Source organism: Podarcis pityusensis (genome assembly GCF_964106645.2).
Source record: "Podarcis pityusensis genome assembly, chromosome: 6".
Taxonomy (NCBI): Eukaryota; Metazoa; Chordata; class Lepidosauria; order Squamata; family Lacertidae; genus Podarcis; species Podarcis pityusensis.
The window spans coordinates 55,660,798-55,674,248 of NC_138030.1; the positions used below are offsets into that span (position 1 = coordinate 55,660,798).

General features: G+C 38.0%; 1 protein-coding gene and 2 long non-coding RNA genes across 7 annotated transcripts in view; 2 read left to right on the plus strand and 1 right to left on the minus strand.

Moving 5' to 3' along the window:
• The window catches only part of LOC308479865, a 69,404-nt gene that overhangs the window by 39,090 nt on the left and 16,863 nt on the right, over positions 1-13,451 (plus strand). For all 5 annotated transcript variants that reach the window (XR_013987853.1, XR_013987854.1, XR_013987855.1 and 2 more), the window contains 2 exons: positions 2,689-2,784; positions 8,900-8,931. This is a non-coding gene — a long non-coding RNA (uncharacterized lncRNA). The remainder of the gene's footprint in view (positions 1-2,688; positions 2,785-8,899; positions 8,932-13,451) is intronic.
• The window catches only part of FAF1 (Fas associated factor 1), a 171,291-nt gene that overhangs the window by 5,089 nt on the left and 152,751 nt on the right, over positions 1-13,451 (minus strand). The window lies entirely within an intron of this gene.
• LOC308479871 lies at positions 9,190-11,112 on the plus strand. Its single transcript, XR_013987863.1, has 2 exons — positions 9,190-9,354; positions 10,793-11,112. It is a non-coding gene; the product is annotated as an uncharacterized lncRNA (long non-coding RNA).

The following is a 13,451-nucleotide window of genomic DNA, read 5'->3' on the forward strand; positions in this document are numbered from 1 at the left end:
TATCCCGGTTCTTATCATTCCATTGTATCATCTATTGTAAGAAGGGGACATGGGTGGCGCTGTGGTCTAAACCACTGAGCCTCTTGGGCTCACCGATCGGAAAGTCGGCAGTTCGAATCCCCATGACAAGATGAGCTCCCGTTGCTCTGTCCCAGCTTCTGCCAACCTAGCAGTTCAAAAGCATACCAGTGTGAGAAGATAAATAGGTACCGTTGGGTTAAAAAGGTAAATGGCATTTCCATGCACTCTGGCTTCCGTCATGGTGTTCAGTTGCGCCAGAAGCGGTTTAGTCATGCTGGTCACATGACCCGGAAAGCTCTCTATGGTGAGCGCTGCACCCCATAGTCGCTTTTGACTGGACTTACTGCCCAAGGGTTATTTACCTTTACCTTACCTGTATTGTAAGATGCTGGTAAACATTTGCATTGAGGGGAAAATCAATAGAAAGAAAGAAAGTTCTGAATCATACTGGAATTGCTAGAATAGTAGCTGATACATACTCAGTGGTCTACCCCCATTGTTGGGCAGATAATAACCAGCAGAATATGGCTCCGTTCCAATTTGAAGCACCATACCTCTGGGTAAAGCTATTTAGGCTACAATGGCTGAAACAGTAATATCAATAGAAGCCAATAGAAAGTCTCCAGTCACTTTCAGTGGATCATGGACTTCATCCACAGTGTTTTCTTGGGTTGGGGTATTATTTTTGTTTTTTTATATATATTAAATTTTTGTATCTTTATTTAGGCTCTTAAGATTTATATGAAAATTGTTCAATTTGGTTGTGTACTTTTGATGTTTTCTTTATTGTTTATTACTGCTTCTGTTATGTTTGTATGTTTAAATTTTTTTGGTATGTTTTAAGTCACCAAGAGCATGGTTTGAACTTTGGGAAGGCAGCATACAAATAAATGATTGACTGAATGACTTATTGATTTTCTAGGGCTTCTATCAGTATAGTGGATTTGTATTCAAATACATTTCTTAATAGAGCTCATCCTCTCCCAACCCCTATTTACATATTCACCTTAGCTGACCCTGCACGTAACACCAAATGCTCACACCCTGTACAACAGCAATTTACTGCTTCCTACATACAGCTCCTTATGCACACTGATCCAGGAATAAAATGTAAAGTGAAATAATGGCAAGCAGCCTAGTCAGGTCATTTAAAGTAATGATAGGAATATACAACTATTGTAAGTCAAACATGAGTAACAAGGATCATACTCATTACTTTCGTTCACGCCCTAGAACAGGATTCTGTTCTCAAGCAGGCAAACTTCCTTTGCCATTACACATGCTTGAATTACTCTGGTGAATCTAGTGGACAAAGAATCCTTTAACTTTCTTTCCTAATCCCCCTTATCAAGGTGTAAGTGCTGTGAAAATCACTTAAATGCACACCTGGTGGAGGACAAAATCTTTTTCAAAATCTGTATTATCTCAGTATGACACAAACGAGAACAGTCAATTCATTCTGTCTGATAAAATAATAATCTCTACGTATACTAGGATTCTGTAATTAAGAGCTTCAAACAAGGGTCCAAATAAACACACACTTTGAAGAGGTGCAATTTGATCTGATTTAGCAACACTCATCTGCCAATGGTTTTTATTGGCAATCTGAAATGTCCAAGAATAATGGGAAAAGAAATATATAATGTGTACTTTAATAAAAATGGGTTATTTTTTTAACAATGCTGGTCATAATACAACACTTTAAAACAACTGGGTTATTCAAATTGAATGTGTGTGTGAATTTTAAGACTAGGAATCACGTAAGTCTATGACCAATCAACTATATTTCTTCTAATTAAATAAAAATAAATATTAAAGTACTTCAATACAATTACATCTTGAGGAAATTTGATTAAGACAGCCCTTCCTTTAGAGAAAATATTTATGGTTAGGAAAATCATTACTGTAGCCTGCCCTGGGACCTTAGGGTGAAGGGCAGGTAGTAACAATAAAAATGGTTTGCATCACTTTGATATTATATAAAATAGTCTCCAAAGGTTTGTATTGTTTTATATAAGGAAATGTTCTAAAATGTTTTTACACTTTTTTGTTTTATGGTTGTCAACCGTTTTGTTTAATACAGTAGTTGTATATTTTATTATACAGTAAAGGGGGCACAAGAAATCAAATAAATAAATGCAGATTCTTTACAATACCCTCTCCCTCAACCTGGTGACCACCAAAGATTTTTGACTCACAAGTCCCACCAGCCCTAGCCAGCATAGGCAATGGTCATGGAGATGCTAGCGGTAGTCATGGAGTTCACCAGGTTGGGGAAATCTAGTTTACAACAGTGCTACCAGAAATGAGCTTTTGAAGGAGACCGCTCCAACTGATTTAAAGTCACGTTTTAAAAATACTGTTTAGGAAAGAAGGAGTTGCACAAGTTCGGTTATACATATTTTCAGCATGAATGTTCTTTAAAAATTGTTTTTGATGGTTTTTTATTTGTCGCCTTGGGCTTCTTTGGGGAAGAAGGGTGTGGGATAAAAATCTATTGAAAATCAGTCCGCTAAGACCTGTCAGTCTTGCAGATGTGTGAGCTAAGTTGTGCAAATGTTTTTTCCGGCCAAAAATTACAAGCATGGGTCATAGAAAAGGATTTATGAGGAATAAACAAGTTTCAGGGGAAATTATAGCACATTTGCTCTATTCCTTATTTTACAGGGTCTTATTGGACACGTCCTGAAATCGCTATGCTAAATGGCATCCAGGCGGATTTTTGCTGAATTGGCAAAATGTCCAGGAAAACCCAGATGTATGGTAAGTAGAGCTATTTTTTTAAAAAAATAATAATCAGGGGAAATAAAAGGAAAGCCCCCAAATGATATTTGGGGGGGTATGTTCCCCCCGAAAGCTCAGCAACTTTGTCTGGATTTTCACCTTTGGGAATATGGCAACCCTAATATAAGGAGTGAGGTATGGTGCAGAGGAATCTCACCAAACACATGATGGTCAATAGAGGAGTAAAGCCAGGCTGCCTATTCACACCTATCCTACATAAATGACATCTAAACACATGACATAGTCCATAGACTGGAAACCTAGGATGCATGCTCCCCTGCAACACATGGGTGAAACATTTGAATCAATGTATGCAAATAGCTTGGTACTACTGTCTTTTACTCACCTAGGCTTGAAGAAATTTCTTAAACGGTTTATAATTTATAATTTAGGATGTTTTAATGCTCTGATAGAATTTCTATTGTGTATTTTAATTATAGGTGGATTTTATAGTTGCAAACTACTTAAAGGCCATTTTGGCACATGTAGAAATCTAGAAGAACAGAAGGTTTCCCCTCTATTTTGGGCTCTTCTAGAACGCCTATAGATTATGCCTTCTGGATAGTAGATACCTATCTCCCAATGGATTTGCATCTGGAATTTGAAACAGGTGGAGAATATAGGGAAATGTCCTTTATGTGATGGTCCAAGGGGAAATTCCTTTAAACATTTTATCTAGTTTGACAACCTATTCAGACATTTTGTCTAGTTTAACAACCTATTCAGATGAAGAGATTGTTTGGTTTCCGTTAAAAGATATTTACCCATTTGCTACAAACAGAACAACATTGTAAGCATTAGCGACAAGACAAAATGGGAAGACACAAAGTAGCCTCATATGAGATTTAAGAGTTTTTTCCCCAGTTTCTTGAAAACGGGGACTTTTCATGGTATTTGGAGGAAATATTTAGTAGAATTATACAGTGTTTCAACTTTTATTATCCATCTATTTTATTGTTCATCTTTATTGTTTTAGCACCCTGAGCTCCTTTGGGGAGGAAGCTTGGGATATTAATTTAACTAAAAGAATATGTTTATGTGTTGGAAACTTTACACTGGCACGGACAACAGTTGGCACAACGATTTTGCTGAGGAATGTTGATAATGATGACAACTGTGAATTTTGAGTGCTTCTAAAATGAAATCTAGTGTAACATTTTCCTCTGTGGGTTGCTAAAGGTCAGTGCACTATGCACTCACTTTATAGGCTTGTGAATTATTTCAGTTCAACAATTAACATATATGCATTGTAAGATGCTAAGAAAATATTTTATTCCCTCCATTTTCTGAGCATGAGAATATCTGAAGCCATAAGTGAAAGTACCTGTGCTGAACTATGAAAAAAGCTATATATGAATGTTTTCAAACCAAACAGAGTTTGAGACACAGAGGACTAAGTATAGATTGTATGCTAAGAAGGGATTGGCCTTTAATTTGAACGCACATTTCTAGTTATCAATGTAGGGAAGTGTTTCTAAAACATTTAGAATGGTGAACAGAAGATGTGCAGATGCTACAATATGACTGACTGATATACAGATTAAATCAATAACATGTATACAAAAATGCAGTGGCAATTTACAGATTCTTAAAGAGTTCTGGCAGTGCAAACCCCATCGGAATGAACAGGGCTAGAGCTGAAGGATCACTTTGAGGATCAGAGCCTTATTAAGATGCATTTACTTGTCCAATTACCAAAACAGCAGGAGATCATTAAATTTTCTAGTTAGCAGACACAGCAATGTTAATATCTTAATGTTGCCAAGGCTATTTCTTGGCATTTTGCTACTACACTTTCTTTCTTCTAGCAAAAATTCATAAAATAAAAGCTAAGCATGAGAAAAAAATAACACATACGCACACACCCCAAGATTGTTTAACAGGTGACCCAAAGAGGCAACTTCCCCCAGCACCGTCTGAGAATGATCAGACAACACACTAATCAAATAAAGTTTGAAACCAGTTGAGAGAAAGGACCATAGTGAAAATTGGGGGTGGGTGGAAGAGAGAAGAGACTGGTGGTGCATTTGAACAGAATACTTTCATCTTGTAGACAGCTGTATGTAGTGTTCAACATGTTTAGTTGGTCATTTTCTGAGAAACGAACTGTCAAATTAAGATGCCTACTGAGTATTTAGCACTCAGCTTAGACTATTCAATATTTCTTTTCAGCTCTAGAAGCAATTTAGAAAAAAGTGGCAGGTTGCAATCATATACTCACTCACTGGAACTTATTTCTGTGTAGACATATATTATGAAAAGTGTCAATACAGAAGAGGGAGATTTGTCTTTTTTCTTTTTTTTTAAATCATATTTATTAGAGTTTCCAATAATATAGAAATAAAACAGAAAAGAAAAGATAAAATACATTTAAAACCTTACTTTCGTTATCTTCTTTCTAGGACTCCCTCCCCCCCCCCCCGACTGTATTCCCCTTTCATTAATTTGGTTCCACAAGCTCTCACTCCCAGTTTAAAACTTAATATGTTTAACCCATTAACCAATTTAAATTATACAATTTTATCATCATCCCTCATCATTAACAAAAAAAGAAAAAAGATTTTTCCCCAAGATCAACCCCAATTTCCTTCCACGAATTCCCTTTTTTTTAAACATGCCAAATCAAAATACCATGATATACAAAAGTTATATAAAGAAATAGAAGATAAAAAATATAAGAAGGTTCAAAAAGATGGTTACATTAGCCTTTGGATTCCAAAACTCCCCCCTCCCTTCCCCGGTTTGAATTCCACATGTCCATCAGTCTATATGTTGTCAGCCTGGAGGTCTCAAGTCCATGGCCAGATTTTTCCCATTCCACCTTGCCGGTTTTCTTTTAATTTGTTTATTTTAATAATGTTTAACTTCAAAAATCCAGTCTAATAGAGGCCTTTAATTTCCTTGGTCTTTGCTGCTCCTCCCATTGTTCTTTCCGTGTCGTAGTTAGTCCTTTGTTCTTTTTATTCCTTACTTTCTCAGGTTTCTTGTCTTGTTCAGCTGCTAAAACGTTCTTATTCCGAAATCTGGTATCTCTACAGAGGTTTGTTGTTCAGGAACAAAAACTTACGTCCAGTCCCTTCCTTTCTTCAATAGAAAATTCTATTGTCTCCTTTTAATGTAAACACCTCTGTAGACAAAATACTATGTCAGTTTTGCAGCTTTCCCAGAAGATAAGTCCTGTGCGAATCCCAGAGTGATTTTCCACGTACGACCACTTGTAATGTCCCGAAACCCCTCTAGGGGGATTGTAGTAACTTTATATCCTCTAATCCAAAAGTCAAATTGTTGTTCCTTATTTTCCGACAGTTTATATCCATATTGTGTCAAATTGTAACAGAGTTAGCCAGCAAAGTCCTTGTAACAAAGTCCTCTTTATATTCTCCAACTTTGACAGCTACTTTGACAGCTGTCAAAGTCTCCTTCTCTCTTCGCCAGGCTCTACGAATCGCCCCGGTTCCCAGGGGGGGTTGCATTTTCCCTCTCACCCTCCACTCTTCTCCTCCAGCACAATTCTTGTAATTTCCCATCGTGGAATTAATGATTTTTGTCAGCAATAAACTTCTCTTTCGATCTTGGTTACCCAGTCCTTGTTTTAGAATGTTTACAATCGGGGGGGGGACTGACTTCCTTTTTAGATCCCCCCCGCTCGTGCCGAATCCGAAAAAAATTTCTTTTTTTCTCCTTTTGTACCCGGTTTCCCAATTACTCACGGGTTGTTGTTGATAGTCCGAATTTCCAATGGAAGAAGTCAGCGCTCTCCGTCGAATGGCATGCGGCTGCGCTCGGCAGGGGAAGCAATGGACTCAAAGCACCACGCCACTCCCCGGCACCCGATCCGTAGCCTTTAAAAAGGCTCCTTCACGAGTCGGGAGGGCGCTAGCGGTGCCAGCCGAGTCCCCATGTCCACGGGCTCCGTGCCCGTGGTTTTTGAGGGTCCCCGCGGAGATTTGTCTTTATCATGTTACTAAAAGTATGTCTGGGATCATTGGCAGTGGGTTCAAGACAGAATAAAGGAAAACTTTTTTCCATAAATGTATGGAAATTACTAATGCAAGTTGTTATTCTGGCTGCTAACACAGATGGATTTTTTAAAAAGAATTATCAACAAAATTATGGAAGCTAGATGGATGATAATTAGTCATGAAAGCATAAACAAAAACAAATTGTGCATGGTCAACAGCAGTAAGCATTTGAATATCAAATACTGGAGACAAATAACAGCATAGTCATTCCTTCCATAGGTATCCTGATGGCTACTGTGGATAGTAGACTAATTCAGAAATACACAATTCCTGATTTCAGAAATATGATACACATTGCAATATAGCTTCTTGCTTGCAACATCAAGCTCCCCTCTGTAGTGCATAAACTGTACAAAACAACATCAACACCTGCTTCTTACCAAAAACAAAACCAAGGAAAGGGAAGAAAGGTGAAGGCGGAAGTGTTTTTAATCTTTAACCTGTATTTTATAGTCATGCCATTGCTAGACACAATCTGGCTCTAAACCAGCCTAAATCCTTCTCTTGAGTGGATGAACTATATTATTTCAGTCAGATTAAATTTATTTTAACTACTCCTTTGTAAGGGAGGAAAGAGAGATAGTTACCCCCCCTTCTTGTTTATTTAAACTGCTGTTGGAATTGACTAATTAAAGGGATTTTTAAAAGCATAATACTCTAAACAGAGCAAACTGGTTCTGAATTATTAAGCAACATTTTAGATGCATTTGAATAACCTTAAGTGACTTAACTGCCACCTGATCCTAAGCTACAGCTCAGATAAATAAATGTGAAATACTGTAGACGTCCTAGCTTACTAAGGCTTCCAGATACAGTAAATAAAGAGCTTAAGTCCCCAGTACACAGTCTGTAAAAGACATACTCTCTGATAAATGGAGTTCACTGGTGTACTTTTAAAGAGGAAATGCAGGGCAGGGGAAAAAACAGGGTTTAATTTTTATTACAAAGGAAAATTGCAGGTGCAGACTGTTAAGACATGCCAGAGCTCTTGGGAGATGTGAAGGAGCCTTGTCTGTGTTTCAAATGCCATACAAAAACCCAGTGTCATAACCTCTCTTGATTGGTCAACTCCACCTCTCTCGAGTTGTCACCTTGGCAATAAAAGGATATCATTTCTCACAGGCAAAAGAAACAGTCAAACATTATCTTTATTAGAGCCAACTAAAAGGTCACAAACAGTGATCAAGCTTTCAAGTTTTCGATGGTTTGCTCACTTCTCTAAGATCTTTTAGGTGGTCCTCATAAAGATACTACTGCACTGTTTCTTTTGGATTATTTTTTTTAATGGGCGAACATGGCTTTCTACAATTTCCTTCTGCTTTGGAGATTTCCTGCATCATATATGTCTAATTACATGGAATTGCTGTTCTTCCACTCACTGAAGATCTTTTGACTGACTGATTGATGTTTTTGTAAATGGAAGAGGAGGGAAGGCAATTTTGGTTGGCCTGCCATTCACCCTGCAGCTTCCCACGTCACCTTTCACCTTGTCATAGAGGGTTCAGTCCCTGACTTTCCCTCTGCTAAGTGAGGAAGGTCTGCAGGGTGCTTCTACTCTTCACAAAAGCAGGAACTTTGAAACAGATTGTGCAAGACTTTATACTCAAGGTGGTATACATGGTTCTCACCTTCCTAAATTAATCCTCACAACCACCCTGTTGGGTAGGTTAGGCTGAGAGGCAGTGACTGGTCCAAGGTCACCCAGTAAGCTAAATGGCAAAGTGGGGATTGGAACACTGATCTCCTGGGTCCTAGTTCAACACCCTAACCATTACACCACACTGGCGCTACTCAACACGGAGAGGGTTGAGGACTGAGGGAGAGCGAAAGGTGCAAGCACACTGTAAGAAGCCTTGCATGCATGCTCCTACCCCCATCCCACTTTGAGCATACTCATATATAGGTGAATATTGGAACATGCGTCTAGGTGCACTTCTAAGTACGTCTGAGCATTTGAACACATACTTTAAATAAGCGTATAGAGCTGTTAAATACCATCTGAAATGAGGACCAGGCAACGTTAAGACTTCTGTGGAAACAAGCACTGAACTCTCCTCTCTTTTCTCTTTCAGATGCTGACACCAACTTTGAACCATAACAAATGGTAATGGCAAAGGATGTTCAGTGGTACCTCGGGGTACATACGCTTCAGGTTATATACGCTTCAGGTTACAGACTCCACTAACCCAGAAATAATACCTCAGGTTAAGTACTTTGCTTCAGGATAAGAACAGAAATTGTGCTCCGGCAGCACGGTGGCAGCAGGAGGCCCCATTAGCTAAAGTGGTGCTTCAGGTTAAGAACAGGTTCAGGTTAAGAACGGACCTCCGGAACAAATTAAGTACTTAACCCGAGGTACCACTGTACAAGTATTCCACAGCATTCTAATGCTCTTTAACCTTGTTATACAGTTGCAAACAACTCCAAGTTGTTAATGATTTCAAAATGGAGTTGTAAGCATTTATTGTATATTTTTATTGAGTCAGAGAGTAAGGAGGAGTTGGCTTAACCCTCTACACCAATGCAGGTAATACCTATCATAGTGTCTTTCCCATTTTAGGTGCTTCAGGATGTCACTGATATTTTAAAAGCTACAAGTTATCTCTAGAATAAGTTAATCTTTGTATTTACTGTAGAAGTTTGTATTTACAGTAGGGTTATGATACTGACTTTGTCAGCCAAGGATATATGTTAAAGTGACTGGAATGTACAAGAAGGAATTAATGAATTCATATTTACTGGAGACGTGAACCTATTTCAATATTTATTGGGATACCTAGACTGGTGGCCTTACTCATATTTTGCTACTGACAAACCATTTTGTCAAAGCAGTGTGCTGTATTCTAAGCCACTTCAAAGTTTCCATAATTTGAGATGTCTAGAAGAGCAATGTTACATCTCATTTTGGGTGTGCTGAATTTGTACAATACTTAGCAACAGATTTCAAATTACATTGATTAAGGGCAACTAGACCAATGCTGCACTAATCCTGTCTACTACTGAGGCAACTGGACTAATGTCTATTTTGTTGCACTAGTCAACAATCAAACTATCGCAGCATGTTAAGGCAGGTGACTGTTTAATCCAACCAAGTAAAAAGCAGGGGCAGGCTTCTTCGTACTTGCCCCCTCTATTTTAAGTGATGGCAAAGGGAGTGCTACCATGGCATTCTGTGATGTCATTATATAGCCAAATCTCATTGGCTAAATAGTACAGTAATGCCATCACTCTGGGAACATATTCTCTGAATGGCTGGGTGTTTGTATGTGTATGTGAATGAGTGACAGAGTGAGTGAGAGAGTGAGTGAGTGAGTGAGTGAGTGAGTGAGTGACAAGAGATTCTGTGAATATTCTTCCTGCTCAAAGCTTCTCTTTTGCATAGAAAATATCAAAGCCATCCAAATTACTGAACACTTCTACTACCTTAAGCTACTACTATCCTATTTGCCCGGTTGCTGCAGATCCATCTGCTTATGCCCCAGTAACTGCAGCATATTGCACTGACGGTGTAAGTTAAATCAACTCACACACTATCAGGGGCAAAGCTAAAGTGGCTGCCTAAGGACATTTATCTTCTGTATTTTTTCAGGGTAGATCATGAGCAGATACTACTTGCAACAAGTCCCCTTTAACCTTTCACAATCAGTTAAATAAATACTCGATCATGACATTACACAGTCAGAATTAAACTAAGAGTACAAATGGGACTTAAGAATGTTGCAGGTTATAACTTTGAAGAAAAAGTTATACCATTTGATGGCATTCTTCCTTCCACAGTGTCACAGAGATCTAACTCAATGGAATACTATTAAAATTTAAATTTAAAAAAGCAAAGGCTACTTTCTGAAGGCAATTGCTTTTGTATGAGGTGGTAACACTATTCTTAAAGCATAAGAAAACTGTTAAAGAAGATCTTTAGGTATTTAGAGAAACATCACGCTTTAGCTATAAAATCTTTGCTTCAGCTTTTTTCAAGGAAGGAAGAAGATCTGTAACATGGCAGCCATCTCTGAATGGTTTTTTCCACTTTGGTTCCACTGAAAATGAGATTACATGCTTGGATGGGGATAAACCTAATTAGCGGATAATGGGATTCCTTCACAGACATTTTATACTATCTACAAGAGTTGACTCATCTGCATTATTACACGTTTCTTTGCTGTTTTGAGGGGGGAAATCCTGTAAAACAAATGCAACGAGCACAAATCCTTCGTTTTGTAGGAATTGTCTGTCATTTTGAACTGCAAATTCCCAAGACATAATAAACAGGGCAGAGAAATTAAAACAGAGTTGTATCATTATTTTTGTACTTATTATTATTTTGTAGTATTATTAAGAATTAACACCTTCTGGAGCACTTTTCAATGTACAAAGAACTTTACAATTCTTATTCTTATCCTGTCAGGGGATTTCGGTCTAAATATAGTGATACTGTTAGAAGTGCAAAGTTAAGAAGAGGCTTGCAGATATGCTAGAAAGACCCTTGAATAAACTGAATGGGGATGGACTCAAATTATAAAAAAACACTTCAATAGAAGTTAAGCTCAAGTTCACTTTTTCAGACTTCATAGACCCAGCGGTTTGCTTGAGTACTAAAAAGCACTGGCTTTGTACATATGGTTAATAACTGTAGCTATATGTTTGTTTAAAATATATTGCCTTTGATCTTGAGAGAAGAGGGGAGGAGCACTCCCTCCCATGCTGTTCGGGAGGGTCTTGCACTGTTGTGCTCTGCCTTGAGCCATAGCTGTCAACTTTTCCCCCTTTTTAAGGGAAATCCTATTTGGAATAAGGGAAATTCCTTTTTTAAAAAAGAGAAACTTTGACAGCTATGCCTGAAGTCTGAAATGATGAAGGGTGACAGAAATTAGAAACCCTGTCGCCTGCTCTAGACCGACAGGGTAAAGCGAATAAACAAATAAACAAATATACAACAACACTGATTAGAAATTAGTTGCTCAAGGCTGTTCTACAGCAAGCAGGTGTTTCATAACATTTAAGAAATGGTTAACATTTACAATTCCTTAATCATACAGCATCTTATGTGATTAGTCCTGGAGTGTACTCAGCTCCATATAAAAGCCTATTATAGTCAAATGGCCTAGTATTTTGCAGGAAGAGCTCAGAGTGTAAAGGATGAGACCGTTAACTTTATAATTAAAAGGAACTACCTGATGCCACATTACAACTGCTGATCACTATCATCCAGACTGTGAAAAAAGAGTATTCAATACTTAATTAGACAGCTGTTCCATAGGATTACAAATTCTCATATTTAAAAAAAAACAGCACAGAAGCACCTTAAGTAGTAATAGGAGAACCTTGAGGAACATGCTGTGGAAGGACTTCGAAGGAGATGAGTTTAAAGCTCTTGCTAGAGCATTGATAAACAGCAGTGTGAAAAGCTAGGGAAACTTTGGAAAGTCTCTTAGCTGGAATGGGGGTTAAATGATGGGAACACAGAGGATTCCGAACCAAACGATTACAAATTCTAATGCCTGCAATAATTTCTGCTCATTTAGAAAATTTGTATCTTGTTTTATTATTCTGAAAAGTTTGTTCTGACTTCAGAATGGGTTTGAGGTTTCCCCACAAATTTAACAATTTCTGTCTCATGGTGGGTGCTGATGTATTATTAGGCAAATTATTCAATTGCATAAGTTTGATTACCAACCCTTTTGCTTTCTAATTGTAGAATTTTTTAAAAAGGCCCAATGCCACAATAGCTGCCAGCGTCCCACATCCTTAGAAGCATTTAGAAACAGAGTTTCCCAGAAAGTTGTGCCCCCCGAATGTTCTTCAGCCGCAATGAGAAACAAAATGGAAAAAATGCATGTTACTTAGTACAAAATTATAAATCCCCCACAAAGGTTGATTACAGATGCTACAAGTATATGCTAATCCAAAAGTAACGAATGGTTTTTCAGAGTATCTCACTGTAAAAATGGCAGCATAATTCATATTCTTAATGAGAAAATGGTGAGGACAAAATAGTATAGGAATAAGAAAGCAGCCAAAGCCTTTTATCCTGATAGCAAATTCACAAATACTACAGAGTAGTAGGCATAACTTGCAAGAACTTGCGCATTGCTAGTTGCAAATAGTGGGCTTGCTTAACAATGGCCAGCTTGAAGTTGGCTTGTTTAGCAACTGACCAATATTCATTTTAAACCAGGATCCCTGGCTGTCACACAACACCAGACTGAGATTAACTGAAATGAGAAGACGTATTCCTATGGACGCATAGAACAAGAAGGGGGTGCGGAAAAGCATGAAAGCTACGGTTTAGTGTTATGTGTGAAGCAGCCCAGTGACTTTAGGCAGGCTTATTGCATTTAGGCCATGAACTCATTAGAGAAGAATGCTTATTGCTGCTTCTACAAAAGCAAATATGAAAGCAAGGTAATTCAGTTTGGGCCAAGCTATGTGAAAAAAACAACACAATATGGGACTCTGTTAAAGATGTCACACTCTAACCAACAGAGCTATGTTTTCACACAACAACAAATGTTATCCGCTCTCGAGCCAAGTCAAAATGGTCACAAATGACATGGAGTTAAACTGACTTCAGTTAGAAGGAGAATACGAACATTTTAACTATGTGTACACACAAAATACTCAAGA